Here is a 19,323-nt window from a genome sequence, read left to right as displayed (position 1 = left end):
CATCTCTACTACAACAGAATACAATATCTCTAATTGACAATATCAGCTAATAGCATAGATTCTCACCAGTACTCGGTACGTGTTTGAAACGTATGGATCACAGCCTTCTTCCGAATATCCCACAGCTTCACTGTTTCGTCGTCGCTTCCTGTACAGACCACCCGTGTTCCCCGTCGGGCTGGATAACATGAATTCACAACGGACGCGCGGCCTTTACGTCTCTTGATTCTTACAATCCTTTCACTGCCCACAGTTCTGTCTGTTGATGCTGGGAAAGGCTTGCTGCCATCTGTGTTGTACTGCAGTTCCATCACTGCTCCACCGTGACCTTTCAATGCAGCATAATTATCGCGGTCACCATATACTTCCCAATGTTGGGGAAGTCCAGAACAAGGGGTCACCGTTTAAGGATAAGGGGGAAGTCTTTTAGGACCGAGATGAGAACGTTTTTTTTCACACAGAGAGTGGTGAATCTGTGGAATTCTCTGCCACAGAGGTTAGTTGAGGCTAGTTCATTGGCTATATTTAAGAGGGAGTTAGATGTGGCCCTAGTGGCTAAAGGGATCAGGGGGTATGGAGAGAAGGCAGGTACGGGATACTGAGTTGGATGATCAGCCATGATCATATTGAATGGCGGTGCAGGCTCGAAGGGCCGAATGGCCTACTCCTGCACCTATTTTCTATGTTTCTATGTTTCTATGTAACATACAGTTCTTTAGTGTTTATTTTTCTTTTCATTAGGATTAACTTAGCTGAAGGTATCACAAAATGCTGGAGTATCTCAGCGAGTCAGGCAGCATCACAGGACAGAACAAAAATGGGTGACGTTTCGGGTCGAGACCCTTCTTCAGACTGATGTCAGGGGTGGGGGCGGGACAAGGAAGGATATAGTCGGAGACAGGAATAATGGTGGTAGAACTGGGAAGGGGGAGGGGAAAGGGAGGGACAGAGGAACTATCTGAAGTTGGGGAAATCAATGTTCATACCGCTGGGGTGTAAGCTGCCCTTCGATTTGAACCAGCATCTGCAGTTATTTTCCTATTAACTTGGCTGATGTCATTTTGCACAGGAAATTAAGAAAGTACCTGATGTAACGTTAATATAATTTCCCATTCAGCCGTAGCCTAACAGCAATATGAAGTGAATGAGTGAATGGATGTTGCTTTTGACTGTCAGATACTTAAATGTAATAATAGAACACATAAACCTGATTAAAGTCCCAAGTGCACAAAAGTAGCCTGGTTTAATAAGAGAGTCAAGAGTGTTTAAGAGAATGGAGGGATGTGGAGCATTGGCAGGCCGAGAAGATTAGTTTAACCTGGCATCTTGTTTGGCACAGCCATTGTGGGCCCATGGGCCTGTTCCTGTGATGTATTTTTCCATGTTCTATGATTTATGTTCTAATTATCCTATGCACCTGGAAAGGAACAATTACATTTCTTCTTGCTGAGAGCTTTACAGACTCATAACACAACAAATAAATACACGATGAACAATACTGCGATAAATTATCAGTCATTCTGGCAACCTGACCATAATAGTGCAAACTGAAGTCCGTGGTACGACTGTTAAAAAGAATATAATTGTTTGTTGCTGTGGTGATGTTGTGGTAAGGGTTGTGCAGTATGGTACAGGAGCTCAGAGTCATAGAGTGATACAATGTGGAAACAGGCCCTTCGGCCCAACTTGCCCACACCGGCCGACAATGTCCCAGCCACACTAGTCCCACCTGCCTGTGCTTGGTCCATATCCCTCCAAACTTGCCCGATCCATTCCTTCTCTCCTGAGATGCTGCCTGACCTGCTGAGTTACTCCAGCATTTTGTGAATAAATACCTTCGATTTGTACCGGCATCTGCAGTTATTTTCTTACAATGTACATGCCTAACTGTTTCTTAAACGTTGGGATAGTCCCAGCCTCAACTACCTCCTCTGGCAGCTTGTTCCATACAAGCGTGTTGACTCCACTTTCCCGCCAATGACGACAGGTTTATGAATCCTCAGCATTCCTTTCCTGACGTCAACAATCGGTTCCTTGGGTCTTGCTCATCTTGAGAGCATGGTTTTTGTTTGATGGTTGATGGGAAGAAGCTGTTCCTGAATCCGGAGGTAACAGTTCTCAGGCTCCTGTACCTTCTTCCCAACGGTACCAGCGAGATGGGAGTGTGGCCCGGGTCTTTGGTGACTTGATGATATCAGATGGCTTCTCAAGGCAACACTTCCTGTAGGCATGGGGAGGTGACGGACCGGGCAATGTCCACCACAGTAAACGAGAGATGTTGGTGAGCTTCCTTTGTGTTTGCCTCAATGCGCTGGGCCCAGGACATACAGTATTTTCAGGGACGTGCATGGCCGGGACCGTGAAGCTGTTGACTCCACTTTCCCGCCAATGACGACAGGTTTATGAGTCCTCAGCTTTCCCTTCCTGAAGTCAACAATCAGTTCCTTGGTCTTGCTCATCTTGAGAGCACGGTTTTTGTTCTGGCACCATTCAACCAGATGATCCTGTTAGTCTGGCTCCTCATTAATCATTCTTCATTCTTCACTCGTTCACCACCATGGGCATAGAGAGAGAGAGTAGGGCTCGGCCTGGAAGTGGCCCCGTGCTGATGGTCAAGAGGGTGAATTGTTACCAATTCGATTGAGGTCTGCCAATGAGGAAGTCAAGGATCCAATTGCTTGTATACACTGGAATTTAGAAGGATGAGAGGGGATCTTATCGAAACGTATAAGATTATTAAGGGGTTGGACAAGCTAGATGCAGGAAACATTTTCCCAATGTTGGGGGAGTCCAGAACCAAGGGCCACAGTTTAAGAATAAGGGGTAGGCCATTTAGAACTGAGATGAGGAAAAACTTTTTCAGTCAGAGAGTTGTAAATCTGTGGAATTCTCTGCCTCAGAAGGCGGTGGAGGCCAATTCTCTGAATGCATTCAAGAGAGAGCTAGATAGAGCTCTTAAGGATAGTGGAGTCAGGGGGTATGGGGAGAAGGCAGGAACGGGGTACTGATTGAGAATGATCAGCCATGATCACATTGAATGGCAGTGCTGGCTCGAAGGGCCGAATGGCCTCCTCCTGCACCTATTGTCTATTGTCTATTGGCCCCGTGCTGATGGTCAAGAGGGTGAATTGTTACCAATTAGATTGAAATCTGCCAATGAGGAAGTCAAGGATCCAATTGCTTGTATTCACTGGAGTTTAGAAGGATGAGAGGGGATCTTATAGAAACATATAAAATTATAAAAGGACTGGACAAGCTAGATGCAGGAAAAATGTTCCCAATGTTGGGCGAGTCCAGAACCAAGGGCCACAGTTTAAGAATAAGGGGTAGGCCATTTAGAACTGAGATGAGGAAAAACTTTTTCAGTCAGAGAGTTGTAAATCTGTGGAATTCTCTGCCTCAGAAGGCGGTGGAGGCCAATTCTCTGAATGCATTCAAGAGAGAGCTAGATAGAGCTCTTAAGGATAGTGGAGTCAGGGGGTATGGGGAGAAGGCAGGAACGGGGTACTGATTGAGAATGATCAGCCATGATCACATTGAATGGCGGTGCTGGCTCGAAGGGCCAAATGGCCTCCTCCTGCACCTATTGTCTATTGTCTATTGTCTATTGGCCCCGTGCTGATGGTCAAGAGGGTGAATTGTTACCAATTAGATTGAAGTCTGCCAATGAGGAAGTCAAGGATCCAATTGCTTGTATTCACTGGAGTTTAGAAGGATGAGAGGGGATCTTATAGAAACATATAAAATTATAAAAGGACTGGACAAGCTAAATGCAGGAAAAATGTTCCCAATGTTGGGCGAGTCCAGGACCAAGGGCCACAGTCTTAGAATAAAGGGGAGGCCATTTAAAAAATGAGGTGAGAAGGAACTATTTCACCCAGTGAGTTGTGAATTTATGGAATTCTCTGCCACAGAAGGCAGTGGAGGCCAAATCACTGGATGGATTTAAGAGAGAGTTAGATAGAGCTCTTGGGGCTAGTGGAATCAAGGGATATGGGGAGAAGGCAGGCACGGGGTATTCGCAACGGATGGCGGTGCTGGCTCGAAGGGCCGAATGGCCTCCTTCTGCACTTATTTTCTATGTTTCTCAGGTTTCAGCTAGGACCCACTCCATTGAATGTAATGCTAGGTTTAGAGGAGATAGAATACCGAGCTGTGGTTGTTGAACGACGGCCAGACCTATGTATTCAGGAATGCGTGCAATGCAGAGCGGAAAGCCAGTGAGACTGCTTTAATTATTGATCTGTTGTGGTGGGAGGAACATTGCAGCGGGTCCAGGTCCTTCCTAAGGGGTTGACATGTGCCAAAACTAACCTCCCAAAGCACTTCACCACAACAGATGTGAGTGCCACCAGTCAGTAGTAATCGAGACATGTCTCCTTGGTCTTCTTCATGTTATATTGCAAATCTTGCAAATTAGAATTTGGTTTTATTAGAAACATAGAAAATAGGTGCAGGAGGAGGCCATTTGGCCCTTCGAGCCAGCACTGCCATTCATTGTGATCATGGCTGATCATCCACAATCAGTAACCTGTGCCTGCCTTCTCCCCATATCCCTTGAATCCGCTAGCCCCTAGAGCTTTATCTAACTCTCTTTTAAATCCATCCAGTGGATTGACTTCCACTACCTTCTGCGGCAGAGAATTTCACAAATTCACAACTCTCTGGGTGAGAAAGTTTTTTCTCATCTCAGTTTTGAATGGCCTCCCCTTTATTCTTAGACTGTGTGTTCACTGGTTCTGGACTCCCCCAACATGGGGAACATTTTTCCTGCATCTAGCTTGTCCAGTCCTTTTATGATTTTATACATTTCTATAAGATCCCCTCTCATCCTTTTAAATTCCAGTGAATACAAGCCCAGTCTTTCCAATCTTTCCTCACATGACGGTCCCGCCATCCCGGGGATTAACTTCGTGAACCTACACTGCACTGCCTCAAAAGCAAGGATGTCCTTCCTCAAATTAGGAGACCAAAAACTGCACACAATACTCCAGATGGTCCTTGTTGTAGGAAGTCTACAAGTATTGTAGGCAGTCTCCAATTAAAAAAAACAATGCCGAATAAATTTCCTGAAAGGAATTGGCCTTGTGCACGCACAGCACAGCTACTTTGTTGGTACAGCAGGCATATAAAACATACTGTAGAATATAGAATGTAGAAGGTACAGCACACGAACAGGCCCCTCAGCCCACAATGTCTGACTGTGCCAAGCTAAACTAATTTCATCTGCCTGCATACCCTGCCATTCCCTGCATATCCGTGTCCCGATGTAAAAGCCTCTTGAATGCCACAATCGTATCTGCCTCAGCCACGGCCCCTGGCTGCACGTTTCGGGCACTCGTTACCTTCTGCATAAAAGACTTGCCCCACGCACCTGCAAGGTGAGGCCCCGGCTCCCTCTCTTACCGGCCCCTACTCTTGTATCCGCCGTTGCCCGCTCCCTCCGTACTCCTCTCGAGTTTTCGGGGCCTGCTCTGTGGCTTCTCTCCACAGGCCATGACCCGCCAATCCTGCCTTCTGACCGGGCAGCCAATAGGTCTCCCCTCAGTCTCTGACACTCCAGAGAAAAACAATTAGGCATTGGGCGGCCACGGTGGCGCGGCGGTAGAGTTGCTGCCTTACAGCGCTTGCAGCTCCAGCGACTCGGGTTCGATCCCGACTACGGGTGCTGTCTGTACGGGAGTTTGTACGTTCTCCCCGTGACCTGCGTGGGTTTTCCCCGAGATCTTCGGTTTCCTCCCACACTCCAAAGACGTACAGGTATGTAGGTGAATTGGCTTGGTATAAATGTAAATTATCCCCAGTGTGTGTAGGATGGTGTTAATGTGCGGGGGTCGATGGTCGGTTCGGACTCGGTGGGCCGAAGGGCCTGTTTCCGCGCTGTATCTCTAAACTAAACTAAACTAAAATCAAAGTTTGTCCAACCACTTCTTATAGCTGTGGGAAGGAACTGCAGATGCTGGTTTGAACCAAAGATGGACACAAAATGCTGGAGTAACTCAGCGGGTCAGGCAGCATCTCTGGAGAGAAGGAATGGGTGACGTTTCGGGTCGAGAACCTTCTTCAGACTCGCTATGGTAAAGGGAAACGAGAGGTACAGACGATGATGTAAATATACTGCTATATTCATTGCTCTTCACCTCTTTACATCATCGTCTATATCTCTCGTTTCCCTTTTCCCTAACGAGTCTGAAGAAGGGTCTCGACCCGAAACATCATCCGTTCCTTCTCTTTAGGGATGCTGCCTGAATCACTCCAGCTTTTTGTGTGTATCTTCACTTTTTGTTATAGCTGATACCCTCTAATTCGGAGAGCATTCTTGTAAACCTCTCCTGCATCCTCTCCAAAGCCACTACATCCATCCTGTAAAGAGGCGACTACAACTGTGTGCAGCCTTAACCCAAGGTTAGAGGATTCTTATACTCAATGGCCCGACTAATAAAGGCAAACAATAGACAATAGACAATAGACAATAGGTGCAGGAGGAGGCCATTCGGCCCTTCGAGCCAGCACCGCCATTCAATGTGATCATGGCTGATCATTCACAATCAGTACCCCGTTCCTGCCTTCTCCCAATACCCCCTGACGCCGCTATCATTAAGAGCTCTATCTAACTCTCTCTCGAATGCATTCAGAGATTTGGCCTCCACTGCCTTCTGAGGCAGAGAATTCCACAGATTCACAACTCTCTGACTGAAAAGGTTTTTCCTCATCTCAGTTCTAAATGGCTTACTCCTTATTCTTAAACTGCGGCCCCTTGTTCTGGACTCCCCCAACATTGGAAACATGTTTCCTGCCTCTAACGTGTCCAACCCCTTAATAATCTTATACGTTTCGATAAGCTCTCCTCTCATCCTTCTTCAGACTGAAGAAGGGTCTCGACCCGAAACGTCACCCATTTCTTCTCTCCTGAGATGCTGCCTGACCTGCCGAGTTACTCCAGCATTTTGTGAATAAATACCTTCGATTTGTACCAGCATCTGCAGTTATTTTCTTATACTTTGCACCCATTATACACATCACATATTACTTACCCAGAAATGGAAAATACCAGATTCAGAATCAGGTTGGATTCAGCTGAGTATATTGTCATACACCCCAGGGTGCAATGAAATTCTTTGTTAACATCAAACTCACATAATGTACAGTGTACATAAAGTAATGACAAATGCAATAAGTAAAGCAATGGGTGCAAAACAGCAGAATTACTGGGCTGTAGTGCTAAATCCCTGTAGTGCAAAAGAACATGAACATTCGGGAACAGTGTATCTAAATGATGTAGAGTTAAGTATAAGAGTACGTGCCAGCACCTCTGGGAATGGGGTGTGAAATAGGCGATTTGTGCGGAGGAAGCAATTCATACATCTGGAGGACCGAAGTTTCAAGCACCTAGATGGCACTGGAGAAAAAAGGTAAGAACCAGGGTGGCATGCATTCTTAATGATACTTCCATCCTTCCAGCCGCCATGAGGATGAACTGGATGGATGGAAGGCAACAAGCCTGCGATGCACCTGGGCTGTGTTCATCACTCTCTGTCGATTCAGGCAGTCAAGAGAAGAGAAGATTGCGAGGCATCCCCGTGACCACGTGGGTTTTCTCTGAGATCTTTGGTTTCCTCCTACACTCCAAAGACGTACAGGTTTGTCGATTAATTGGCTTGGTATAAGTGTAAATTGTCTTTAGTGTGTGTAGGATAGGGTTAGTGTGCGGGGATTGCTGGTCGGTGGGCCGAAGGGCCTGTTTCCACGCTGTATAGAAAACATAGAAACATAGAAAAATAGGTGCAGGAGTAGGCCATTCGGTCCTTTGAGCCAGCACCGCCATTCAATTTGATCATGGCTGATCATCTAAAACCAGTACCTCGTTCCTGCTTATTCCCCATATCCCTTGATTCCTTTAGCACCAAGAGCTAAGAACTCTCTCCTGAAAACATCCAGTGAATTGGCCTCCATTGCCTTCTGTGGCAGAGAATTCCACAGATTCACAACTCTCTGGGTGAAAAAGTTTTTCCTCATCTCAGTCCTCAATGGCCTACCCCTTATTCTTAAACTGCGACCCCTGGTTCTGGACTCCCCCAACATCAGGAACATTTTTCCTGCATCTAGCCTGTCCAAACCTCGAAGAATTTTATATGTTTCCATCCTTCTCATCCTTCTAAATTCCAGTGAATACAACAAGCCCAGTCGATCCATTCTTTCATCATATGTCAGTCCTGCCATCCCGGGAATTAACCTGGTGAACCCACGCTGCACTCCCTCAATAGCAATAATGTCCTTCCTCAAATTAGGAGACCAAAATTGCACATAATACTCCAGGTGTGGTCTCACCAGGGCCTTGTACAATTGCAGTCGGACCTCCTTGCTCCTAAACTCCAAACCTCTCACAATGAAGGCTAACATGCCATTAGCTTTCTTCACTGCCTGCTGTACCTGCATGCTTACTTTCAGTGAAAGTGTACAAGCACACCCAGGTCTCGTTGCACCTCCCCTTCTCCTATTCAGAGAATAATCTGCCTTCCTGTTCTTGCCACCAAAGTGGATAACCTCACATTTATCCACATTATACTGCATCTGCCATGCATCTGCCCACTCACCCAACCTATCCAAGTCACCCTGCAGTCTCATAGCATCCTCTTTGCAGCTCACACTGCTACCCAGCTTTGTGTTATCCGCAAACTTGGAGATGTTACATTTAATTCCCTCGTCTAAATTGTTGATATATATTGTAAATAACTGGGGTCCCAGCACTGAGCCTTGTGGCACCCCACTAGTCACTGCCTGCCATTCTGAAAAGGACCCGTTAATTCCTACTCTTTGTTTCCTGTCTGCTAACCAGTTCTCTATCGATGGCAATACCCTACCCCCAATACTATGTGCTCTAATTTTGCACACTAATCTCTTGTGTGGGACCTTGTCAAAGGCTTTTTCAAAGTCCAGATACACCAAATCCACTGGTTCTCCCTTATCCATTCAACTTGTTACATCCTCAAAAAATTCCAGAAGATTAGTCAAGCATGAATTCCCCATAAATCCATGCTAACTTTGACTGATTCTGTCTCTGCTTTCCAAATGCGCTGCTATTACATCTATAATAATTGACTCAAGCATCTTCCCCACTACCGATGTCAGGCTAACTGGTCTATAATTCCCTGTTTTCTCTCTCCCTCCTTTCTTAAAAAGTCCACAGCAATTGATCCAGTGTCAAGAGAACATTTGAAAATGATCACCAATGCATCCACGATTTCTAGGGCCTCCTTGAGTACTCCGGGATGCAGCCTATCAGTCCTAACAGTTTACCTAACACCATTTCCTGACTAATGTGGATATCTCTAAACTAAATTAAAATAAGGGGGAAGTGCAGCGAGACCTGGGTGTCCTTGTACACCAGTCACTGAAATTTGGCGTGCAGGTACAGCAGGCAGTGAAGAAAGCTAATGGCATGTTGGCCTTCATAACGAGAGGATTTCAGTATAGGAATAAAGAGGTTCTTCTGCAGTTGTATAGGGCCCTGGTAAGACCACATCTGGAGTATTGTGTACAGTTTTGGTCTCCTAATTTGAGGAAAGACATCCTTGTAATTGAGGCAGTCCAGCGTAGGTTCACGAGACTGATCCCTGGGATGGCAGGACTGTCATATGAGGAAAGATTGAAAAGACTAGGCTTGTATTCACTGGAGTTTAGAAGGATGAGAGGGGATCTTATAGAGACATATACAATTATAAAAGGCCTACCAGGGAGAAGGCAATTCTGGATTTAGTGTTGTGCAATGAACCTGATCTGAAAAGGTGACTCGAGGTAAAAGAGCCATTAGGATGCAGTGATCACAATATGATAAATTTTACTCTACAAATTGAGAGGGAGAAGGGAAAATCGGAAGTGTCAGTATTACAGTATAGCAAAGGGGATTACAGAGGCATGAGGCAGGAGCTGGCCAGATTTGACTGGAAGGAGGCCCTAGCAGGGAAAATGGTGGAACAGCAATGGCAGGTATTCCTGGGAACAATGCAGAAGTTGCAGGATCAATTTATCCCAAAGAGGATGAAAGATTCTAAGGGGAGTAAGAGGAAAAAAATAGTCAAGGCAAATGTGGGTCCCTTGAAGACAGAAGCGGGGGAATTTATTACGGGGAACAAGGAAATGGCAGACGAGTTGAACAGGTACTTTGGATCTGTCTTCACTAAGGAAGATACAAGCAATCTCCCAGATGTTCTAGTGGCCAGAGATCCTAGGGTGACGGAGGAACTGAAGGAAATCCACATTAGGCAGGAAATGGTGTTGGGTAGACTGATGGGACTGAAGGCTGATAAATCCCCAGGACCTGATGGTCTGCATCCCAGAGTACTTAAGGAGGTGGCGCTAGAAATTGTGGACGCATTGGTGATCATTTTCCAATGTTCTATAGATTCAGGATCAGTTCCTGTGGATTGGAGGGTAGCTAATGTTGTCCCACTTTTTAAGAAAGGAGGGAGAGAGAAAACGGGAAATTATAGACCAGTTAGTCTGACTTCAGTGGTGGGGAAGATGCTGGAGTCAATTATAAAAGACGAAATTGCGGAGCATTTGGATAGTAGTAACAGGATTGTTCCGAGTCAGCATGGATTTACAAAGGGGAAATCATGCTTGACTAATCTTCTGGAATTCTTTGAGGATGTAACTAGGAAAATTGACAGGGGAGAGCCGGTGGATGTGGTGTACCTTGACTTTCAGAAAGCCTTTGACAAGGTTCCACATAGGAGATTGGTGGGCAAAATTAGAGCACATGGTATTGGAGGTTGGGTACTGACATGGATAGAAAATTGGTTGACAGACAGAAAGCAAAGAGTGGGGATAAATGGGTCCCTTTCAGAATGGCAGGCAGTAACTAGTGGGGTACCGCAAGGCTCGTTGCTGGGACCGCAGCTATTTACAATATACATTAATGACTTGGATGAAGGGATTAAAAATACCATTAGCAAATTTGCAGATGATACAAAGCTGGGTGGTAGTGTGAACTGTGAGGAAGATGCTATGAGGTTGCAGGGTGACTTGGACAGGTTGTGTGAGTAGGCGAATGCATGGCAGATGCAGTTTAATGTGGATAAGTGTGAGGTTATCCACTTTGGTGGTAAGAATAGGAAGTCAGAGTATTATCTGAATGGTGTCAAGTTAGGAACAGGGGACGTACAACGAGATCTGGGTGTCCTAGTGCATCAGTCACTGAAAGGAAGCATGCAGGTACAGCAGGCAGTGAAGAAAGCCAATGGAATGTTGGCCATCATAACAAGAGGAGTTGAGTATAGGAGCAAAGAGGTCCTTCTGCAGTTGTACAGGGCCCTAGTGAGACCGCACCTGGAGTACTGTTTGCAGTTTTGGTCTCCAAATTTGAGGAAGGATATTCTTGCTATTGAGGGCGTGCAGCGTAGGTTTACTAGGTTAATTCCTGGAATGGCGAGACTATCATATGTTGAAAGACTGGAGCGACTAGGCTTGTATACACTGGAATTTAGAAGGATGAGAGGAGATCTTATCGAAACGTATAAGATTATTAAGGGGTTGGACACGTTAGAGGCAGGAAACATGTTCCCAATGTTGGGGGAATCCAGAACAAGGGGCCACAGTTTAAGAATAAGGGGTAGGCCATTTAGAACTGAGATGAGGAAAAACCTTTTCAGTCAGAGAGTTGTGAATCTGTGGAATTCTCTGCCTCAGAAGGCAGTGAAGGCCAATTCTCTGAATGCATTCAAGATAGAGCTCTTAAGGATAGTGGAGTCAGGGGGAATGGGGAGAAGGCAGGAACGGGGTACTGATTGAGAATGATCAGCCATGATCACATTGAATGGTGGTGCTGGCTCGAAGGGCCGAATGGCCTACTCCTGCACCTATTGTCTATTGCCTATTGTCTATGACTCTATGACTCTTACAAAAATCACTCAAAATCAGCTCAGCCACACTGTGGCCAAAAAAAACACAAAGTGCTGAGACGTTTTCCAGTGGTTTAACAACTGCAGAGATGCAGATTAGTGGAGTTAACAATCCCCATAAATAATGCTTTAGTCACAAACTTTCTACAGTGTAACTGTTAAGGAAATTACTGCCAGGTATATATTAGAAGCCAATAACCTTTACACAAATTTTACACACCATAAATTTTGGAAAGGGTAAATTATTTTGTCACCGAATACTGACTTGAAGATTTACATTTATTTTCTATTTCTTACAGGTTGCGCCAGCAATCCAAAATAACTCACAAACTGCGGATGGCTGTTAATTTGTTATTCCTGCACTCATTTAATGGCTGAAAAATATGTGATGAATTTAGGTCTCTCACATCTTAGATAGAATTAGCCAGACTTGCATTGTTATCATCTTTTACTTCCAATTGCAGTCAAAACAGGATGCTAAACAAAGTCAATGAATCATTTCTAGTATTTTCTATTTGCTCTCATCTGCCAATGAAACTAAAGCATAAAACACAAAGCCTGAATTCCCCTCACATTTTTTGGACCGGTTAAGGTAATAGAGCTCTTAAGGATAGCGGAGTCAGGGGGTATGGGGAGAAGGCAGGAACGGGGTACTGATTGAGAATGATCAGCCATGATCACATTGAATGGCGGTGCTGGCTCGAAGGGCCGAATGGCCTCCTCCTGCACCTATTGTCTATTGTAGTGGGATTGCTGTTGTTTTATTATTGTCACATGCACTGGGAAGCGATGGAAAACTTCATTTTGCATGTTATCCAAGCAATTTGTACCATACAGTTCTTGAGTACATCAGGTCTTGCGAAAGAGAAAATTAAAAAAGGTACAGAATGTCGTGTTGCAGCTAAAGTGAAAGTGCAGATTTTTTAAAAAAAGCGTAAGGGCCTCAACAAGGTAAATTGGAAGATGGAAATATTCATCGCTAGCATATGGGAGGTCCATTAAAGAACCTGATAACTGGGGGCGAAAAAAAACTGTTCTTGAATTTGGGGACATATGCTTTGATATCTTCTGCCCAAATTCAAGTCAAGTCAAGTCAATTTTATTTGTATAGCACCTTTAAACACAACCCACGTTGACCAAAATGCTGCACATCAGTGCAGGTACTAAAAAAGAACATACAATAGCACACAAACCTAACAACACATACATAAACAGTTTACAGTTCACAGCGCCCCCTCAGAGGGCCTCAAACACTAGGGAGTAGAAATAGGTTTTGATCTTGGACATCTTGGAGTCGATGGAGGGGGCAGTTCTGATTGGGAGAGGGATGCTGTTCCACAGTCTAGGAGCTGCCACCGCGGCACAAAGGGAGGTGGCAAGAAGAGAGAATGACCAGATTGTGCGTGGTCCATGTTGGTTGGTGTTCTGAGGCACCGTATAGACGGAGTGGATGGTGGGGGGTTGGGGCCAATGGAGGCTACTTTGTGTCGTGCACTGGGCTGCATTCACAACTTTGAAATTGTGTCACGCCAAGCATTCATTGGTGCATCTGGGCACCATAGTCTGGTGCACCTGTAGAAAATGGAGACATGCCAAATTTCTTCAGCCTTTTGAGCAAGTAGAGACATTGGTGGGTTCTCCTGGCTGAAGCATGTATATGATTGGGCCAGGACATATTGTTGGTGAGATTTACTCCGAGAAGGTTGAAGCTCTTTGCCTTCTCCACCTCAGCACCATTGATACAGACTGAGTCATGAACTCCACCCTGCTTCCTGAAATCGATGACTTGCTCCTATGTTTTATTGACATTGAGAGAGAGGTCGGTGTCTCGATACCATGTTACTAAGCTCTCAGTGCCTTTCTGTATGATGATTTAAAAAAAAACCACATAGTAACCTCTACCAGTGTACTCAGAAGTAGAGAGAAATACATTTTCATAAAGAAATAGATTACCTGGCCGAATGACCTGAAATGTCATCTTTCCATTTCCTTTCATGGATGCATGCCTAAGTTATTGAATTCCTCCAGCACTTTGTTTTTTTCCCAAAATAATTGAAGTGTTATTTCGGCTGTTAAATGCCTTCATTTACTTCATAAACTTACTTCATACGCTAAACATCCAGATCAAGTCAAGGAGGGTGGTAGTTCCTTAATCCTTTTAATTGGTAATTAGTGGTGTCATGGGGACAATAGACAATAGACAATAGGTGCAGGAGTAGGCCATTCAGCCCAAATGGTGAATCTGTGGATTCCTACTGTCAGATGAAAGGAATTAAAAATATATATTTGCAGGGCTCAGATAAACAGAAGTTCTCTTTTAAATACCCATGAAGAAATTAGTCCTCCATTGCACGAGAAACGTCATCGTCCATATCCTCAGGTTAAATGATAGGACACAATACGATTGAATAGGATAGAACTTTATTTGTCCCTGGAGGGAAATTGATCTGCCGACAGTCATAAAACTCAAGATATACTGTATGAAACATGAAATTAAAGTGACGAATGGAAAGGATTGGGGATGTGCAAAGACAATAGGCAATAGACAATAGACAATAGGTGCAGGAGTAGGCCATTCAATGTGATCATGTGATCATGGCTGATCATTCTCAATCAGTACTCTGTTCCTGCCTTCTCCCCATACCCCCTGACTCCGCTATCCTTAAGAGCTTCTGCCATGCATCCGCCCACTCACGCAACCTGTCCCAGTCACCCTGCAACCTCATAGCATCTTCCTCCCAGTTCACACTACCACCTGGCTTTGTATCATCTGCAAAGACTAGGGGGGGGGAGGGGAGTCAGCCAGTCTACCCCACGACAGAAGGGGGCGGGGGTTGTGCAGTTTGACAGCCACAGGGAAGAAGGATCTCCTGTGGCGTTCTGTGCTGCATCTTGGTGGGACCAGTCTGTTGCTGAAGGTGCTCCTCAGGTTGACCAGTGTGTCATGGAGGGGGTGAGCTGTATTGTCCAGGACGCTCCGCAGTTTGAGGAGCACCCTCCCCTCCATGACCACCTCCCGTGAAAATCCAACTCCGCCCCCAGGACGGAGCCAGCCTTCCTGCTGAGTTTGTTGATCCTGTTGGCGTCCGCGGCCTTCGCCCTGCTGCCCCGGCACACGGCAGCGAAGAAAGAAACCACGTGCCTTTCACTGTCTCAGAGCATGTTGAGAGGCACAGAGGTGGGGACTACATAGGGATGGGTCGGGTACTGCCAAATAACTGAACACTTACCACCAGCCATGAAGTTCTCCTACCTGTTCTCACTGATCTTCCTTTGTGCATATTTGACATTTCCTTCTTGTTTCGAGTTTTGAAAACTCTACGGATTTTTTCCACATCTCGAAGACACTAGTCATTTTGTTTTGGAGTAGGAAAGATAGAAATGATTTAATCTAACTGAATATCCATCAAATTGGCACTTTCCTTATTGATAAAAAAAACAAATCTCAAACCACAGAGAGCTTCCTCAGAATCATTCTGCCAATATAGAAAACATTCAGTTAAAATGTTACCTGAGAACATTTTTTTTTACTTTCTACCTCAGGAGCCTATGATGCAGAATGATTAAGTTGAACACAAATCAAATCATCATCAAAGTTGCTTGGGGGGGGGAGGGGGGAAGCAAACAAATGCCATTACTGTGGGAATCAAAAGCAAAAAAACAAAAATGCCGAATGGTTAAGAGTCAGTGGTTAAGCACAAAATGCTGGAGTAACTCAGCGGGACAGGCAGCATCACTGGAGAGAAGGAATGGGTGAAGTTCACCCATTCCTTCTCTCCAGAGGTGCTGCCTGTCCCGCTGAGTTACTCCAGCATTTTGTGTTTATCTTTGGTATAAATCAGCATCTGCAGTTCCTTCATTCACATGAGTCCGTGGTTGTCCAGTTGAGATGTTGTTGAATGCTTGGTACCACATTTTAGGAAGGATAGACCAAGCGGACCCGTTGGGCCCAAACCTCTCCTGCATTGGTGATTTTGTATGGCAAGATCTGTTCCAGAGTGCACTGCCTGATTGGTTGGAAGAAGGAAAGTCAATACTAACTTTCAGAAGAATTAGATAAATGCTTGAAGGATATAAAATATCAGGGAATGCGAAAGAGCAGGTGTGTGAACAATGAACAGCTCAATAAACCAGCGCAGACATGGTTGGCTGAACACCAGCTGCTCTATGAGGCTTTGTGATACTATCATTGAATGGACCATATTTAAATCACAGGTATCACAAAATGCTGGCGTAACTCAGCGGGTCAGGCAGCATCTTAGGAGAGAAGGAATGGGTGACGTTTCGGGTCGAGACCCTCCTTCAGACGGATGTCAGGGAAGGGGGCAGGAAAAAGATAGGATGTAGTTGGAGACAGGAAGACAGTGGGAGAACTGGGAAGGGGAGGGGAAAGAGAGGGACAGAGGAACTATCTGAAGTTAGAGAAATCAACGTTCATACCGCTGGGGTGTAAGCTGCCCAAGCGAAATATGAGATGCTGTTCCTCCAATTTGCAGTGGGACTCACTGTGACAATGGAGGAGGCCCATGACAGAAAGGTCAGACTGGGAGTGGGAGGGGGAGTTGAAGTTCTGAGCCACCGGGAGATCAGGTTGGTTAAGGCGGACTGAGCGAAGGTGTTGAGCGAAACGATCGCCGAGCCTGCGTTTGGTCTCGCCGATGTAGAGAAGTTGACATATGGAACAGCGGGTACAATAGATGAGGTTGGAGGAGGTGCAGGTGAACCTCTGCCTCACCTGGAAAGACTGTTTGGGTTTTGTTCTCCAGAGATGCTGCCTGACCCGCTGAGTTACTCCAGCACTTAGTGTCTTTTTTTGTAAACCAGCATCTGCAATTCCTTGTTTCTACATTTCTCCTTTTTTTTCCAGTTTGTTTCACAGTAACAATATTTTGCCTGTTTCAGACAGATGCTATTTTGCTTGTTGCCCGAATGGTGTCAGTATAGAGCTGATTCTAACTTTCCAAAGCAGAGCAAATGTCTTCTTTGAATGTAAAGCTGTACTTCTACTCAAAGAGCTTTTGGTGATTTGTTGTAAAAGTAAGTTTATAAATTTGTTTGCTTTGGAGGCTCACATTCCCCACTTTCAGGAATAGTTGCAGAAAATCTATTTCAGGACAGATGGAAAGCTTTCCAGACGAAAGTCTCTGTCCGTAAACTATTCACGGAGGAGTCTCGTTAAACATAAGACATCAAAGAACTTGCTCAGGCTCATTATTGCTATTCTCCGTTTACACCATTTTTAACAAATTGATTTTGTATCTGGATTTCTATTCTGATGTTTATTCATAATTTCAGTCCAATCACCAATGCAATCACTGGAAGAATTCATTCGCATAGACCTCCAAAAATTCACGTCACATTTATGCTATTGCACTCTTGGTCTTGGAGGGGAGGGTGCTCCTCAAACTGTGGAGCATCCTGGACAATACAGCTCACCCCCTCCATGACACACTGGTCAACCTGAGGAGCACCTTCAGCAACAGACCGGTTCCACCAAGATGCAGCACAGAACGCCACAGGAGATCCTTCTTCCCTGTGGCTATCAAACTGCACAACTCCCCCACTTTTTGTCATGGGGTAGACGGAGACTCTTCGGATCGTTCTCCTTGTTGTGGTGAAGAAGCTTGCGTGATTCCGAGAGCGATGCCGTCGGTTTAGTAGGTTTACTAGGTTAATTCCCGGAATGGCGGGACAGTCATATGTTGAAAGACTGGAGCGACTAGGCTTGTATACACTGGAATTTAGAAGGATGAGAGGGGATCTTATCGAAACGTATAAGATTATTAAGGGGTTGGACACGTTAGAGGCAGGAAACATGTTTCTACTGTTGGGAGAGTCCAGAACAAGGGGCCACAGTTTAAGAATAAGGGGTAGGCCATTTAGAACGGAGATGAGGAAAAACCTTTTCAGTCAGAGAGTTGTAAATCTGTGGAATTCTCTGCCTCAGAAGGCAGTGGAGGCCAATTCTCTGAATGCATTCAAGAGAGAGTTAGATAGAGCTCTTAAGGATAGCGGAGTGAGGGGGTATGGGGAGAAGGCAGGAACGGGGTACTCATTGAGAGTGATCAGCCATGATCGCATTGAATGGCGGTGCTGGCTCGAAGGGCTGAATGGCCTACTCCTGCACCTATTGTTTAGTGTCTATTGTCTATTATAAGCACTAGCTTCTGGTAGGGCCACCCATGGAGGTATGGTCGAGGATGAGGGTACAGACTAAGAACGATCCAACGTACAAGACCTCAACGGCGGACCAGGCGGACAAAGTTGTCTTGAACTCAACGGCTGTGAAGGCGGATGAAGGCTGCAACAGATCTATCAGCTCCGATCGTCTTGGTTCCCTTGCCATTGGAATTAGTTGATTGATTTGTGAAGGACCGCTTGCTTCTTGGAGAGCAACATCAAGTACACGTTAAACAAACACACGCACAGGCGTCTTCGTTCTGACATCGGAACGTAGACCATCATCCTCGACCTCGAGGGATAGCCACGACGACAACGAGGCTGAGACTGAGACTGGGACTGCCCCCCTCCCAGTCTTTGCACATTCCCAATCTTTTCTACTCATCACTTTAATTTCATGTTTCATGTATTTTGTGTTTGTTATGACTGTTGGCAGTTCAATTTCCATCCTGGGATAAATAAAGTTCTATCGTGTAGTATTGTAGTGTATTGGTACTTTTACTCCGGGCATAAGCTTTTTATGGTTGCACTGGTAATAATGCCTCATCACACTAACAATGTCTTTCATGACTGTTTAACCGCAAGATCAGAGCGGTGTGTACATTTCCGTCTGATATTGACTGAACACAGATGTCTGCCACTGGCCTGAAACCGAGGAGCTATTGGTTTGACATGTTTTGGTGCTTTATTTCACTCTCCTTTGTCTTCAAATAAAAATTGTACTTTGCCTGCAAAAGGTTGGAATTAAACACCATTAAGAATGAATGGCGGTAAGACCGCATTTAGTGAATCTGCATAACAAAACCAGATAAATCTTCCATTGGTATAACATCCCAATACCTGACATGAGCTCAGTTCCCTGCATCTGCCTGATGCTGGCCCATATCCTTCATAAAGTTAGGAAAAGGGGACCTACAACGAGATCTGGGTGTCCTAGTGCATCAGTCACTGAAAGGGAGCATGCAGGTACAGCAGGCAGTGAAGAAAGCCAATGGAATGTTGGCATTCATAACAAGAGGAGTTGAGTATAGGAGCAAAGAGGTCCTTCTGCAGTTGTATAGGGCCTGAGTGAGACCGCACCTGGAGTACTGTGTGCAGTTTTGGTCTCCAAATTTGAGGAAGGATATTCTTGCTATTGAGGGCGTGCAACGTAGTTTTACTGGGTTAATTCCAGGAGTGGCGGGACTGCAGTATGTTGAAAGACTGGAGCGGCTAGGCTTGTATACACTGGAATTTAGAAGGA

Source organism: Rhinoraja longicauda, chromosome 1, assembly GCF_053455715.1.
Source record: "Rhinoraja longicauda isolate Sanriku21f chromosome 1, sRhiLon1.1, whole genome shotgun sequence".
NCBI classification, from domain to species: Eukaryota; Metazoa; Chordata; class Chondrichthyes; order Rajiformes; family Arhynchobatidae; genus Rhinoraja; species Rhinoraja longicauda.
Note: the sequence above shows the minus strand (reverse complement) of the source record.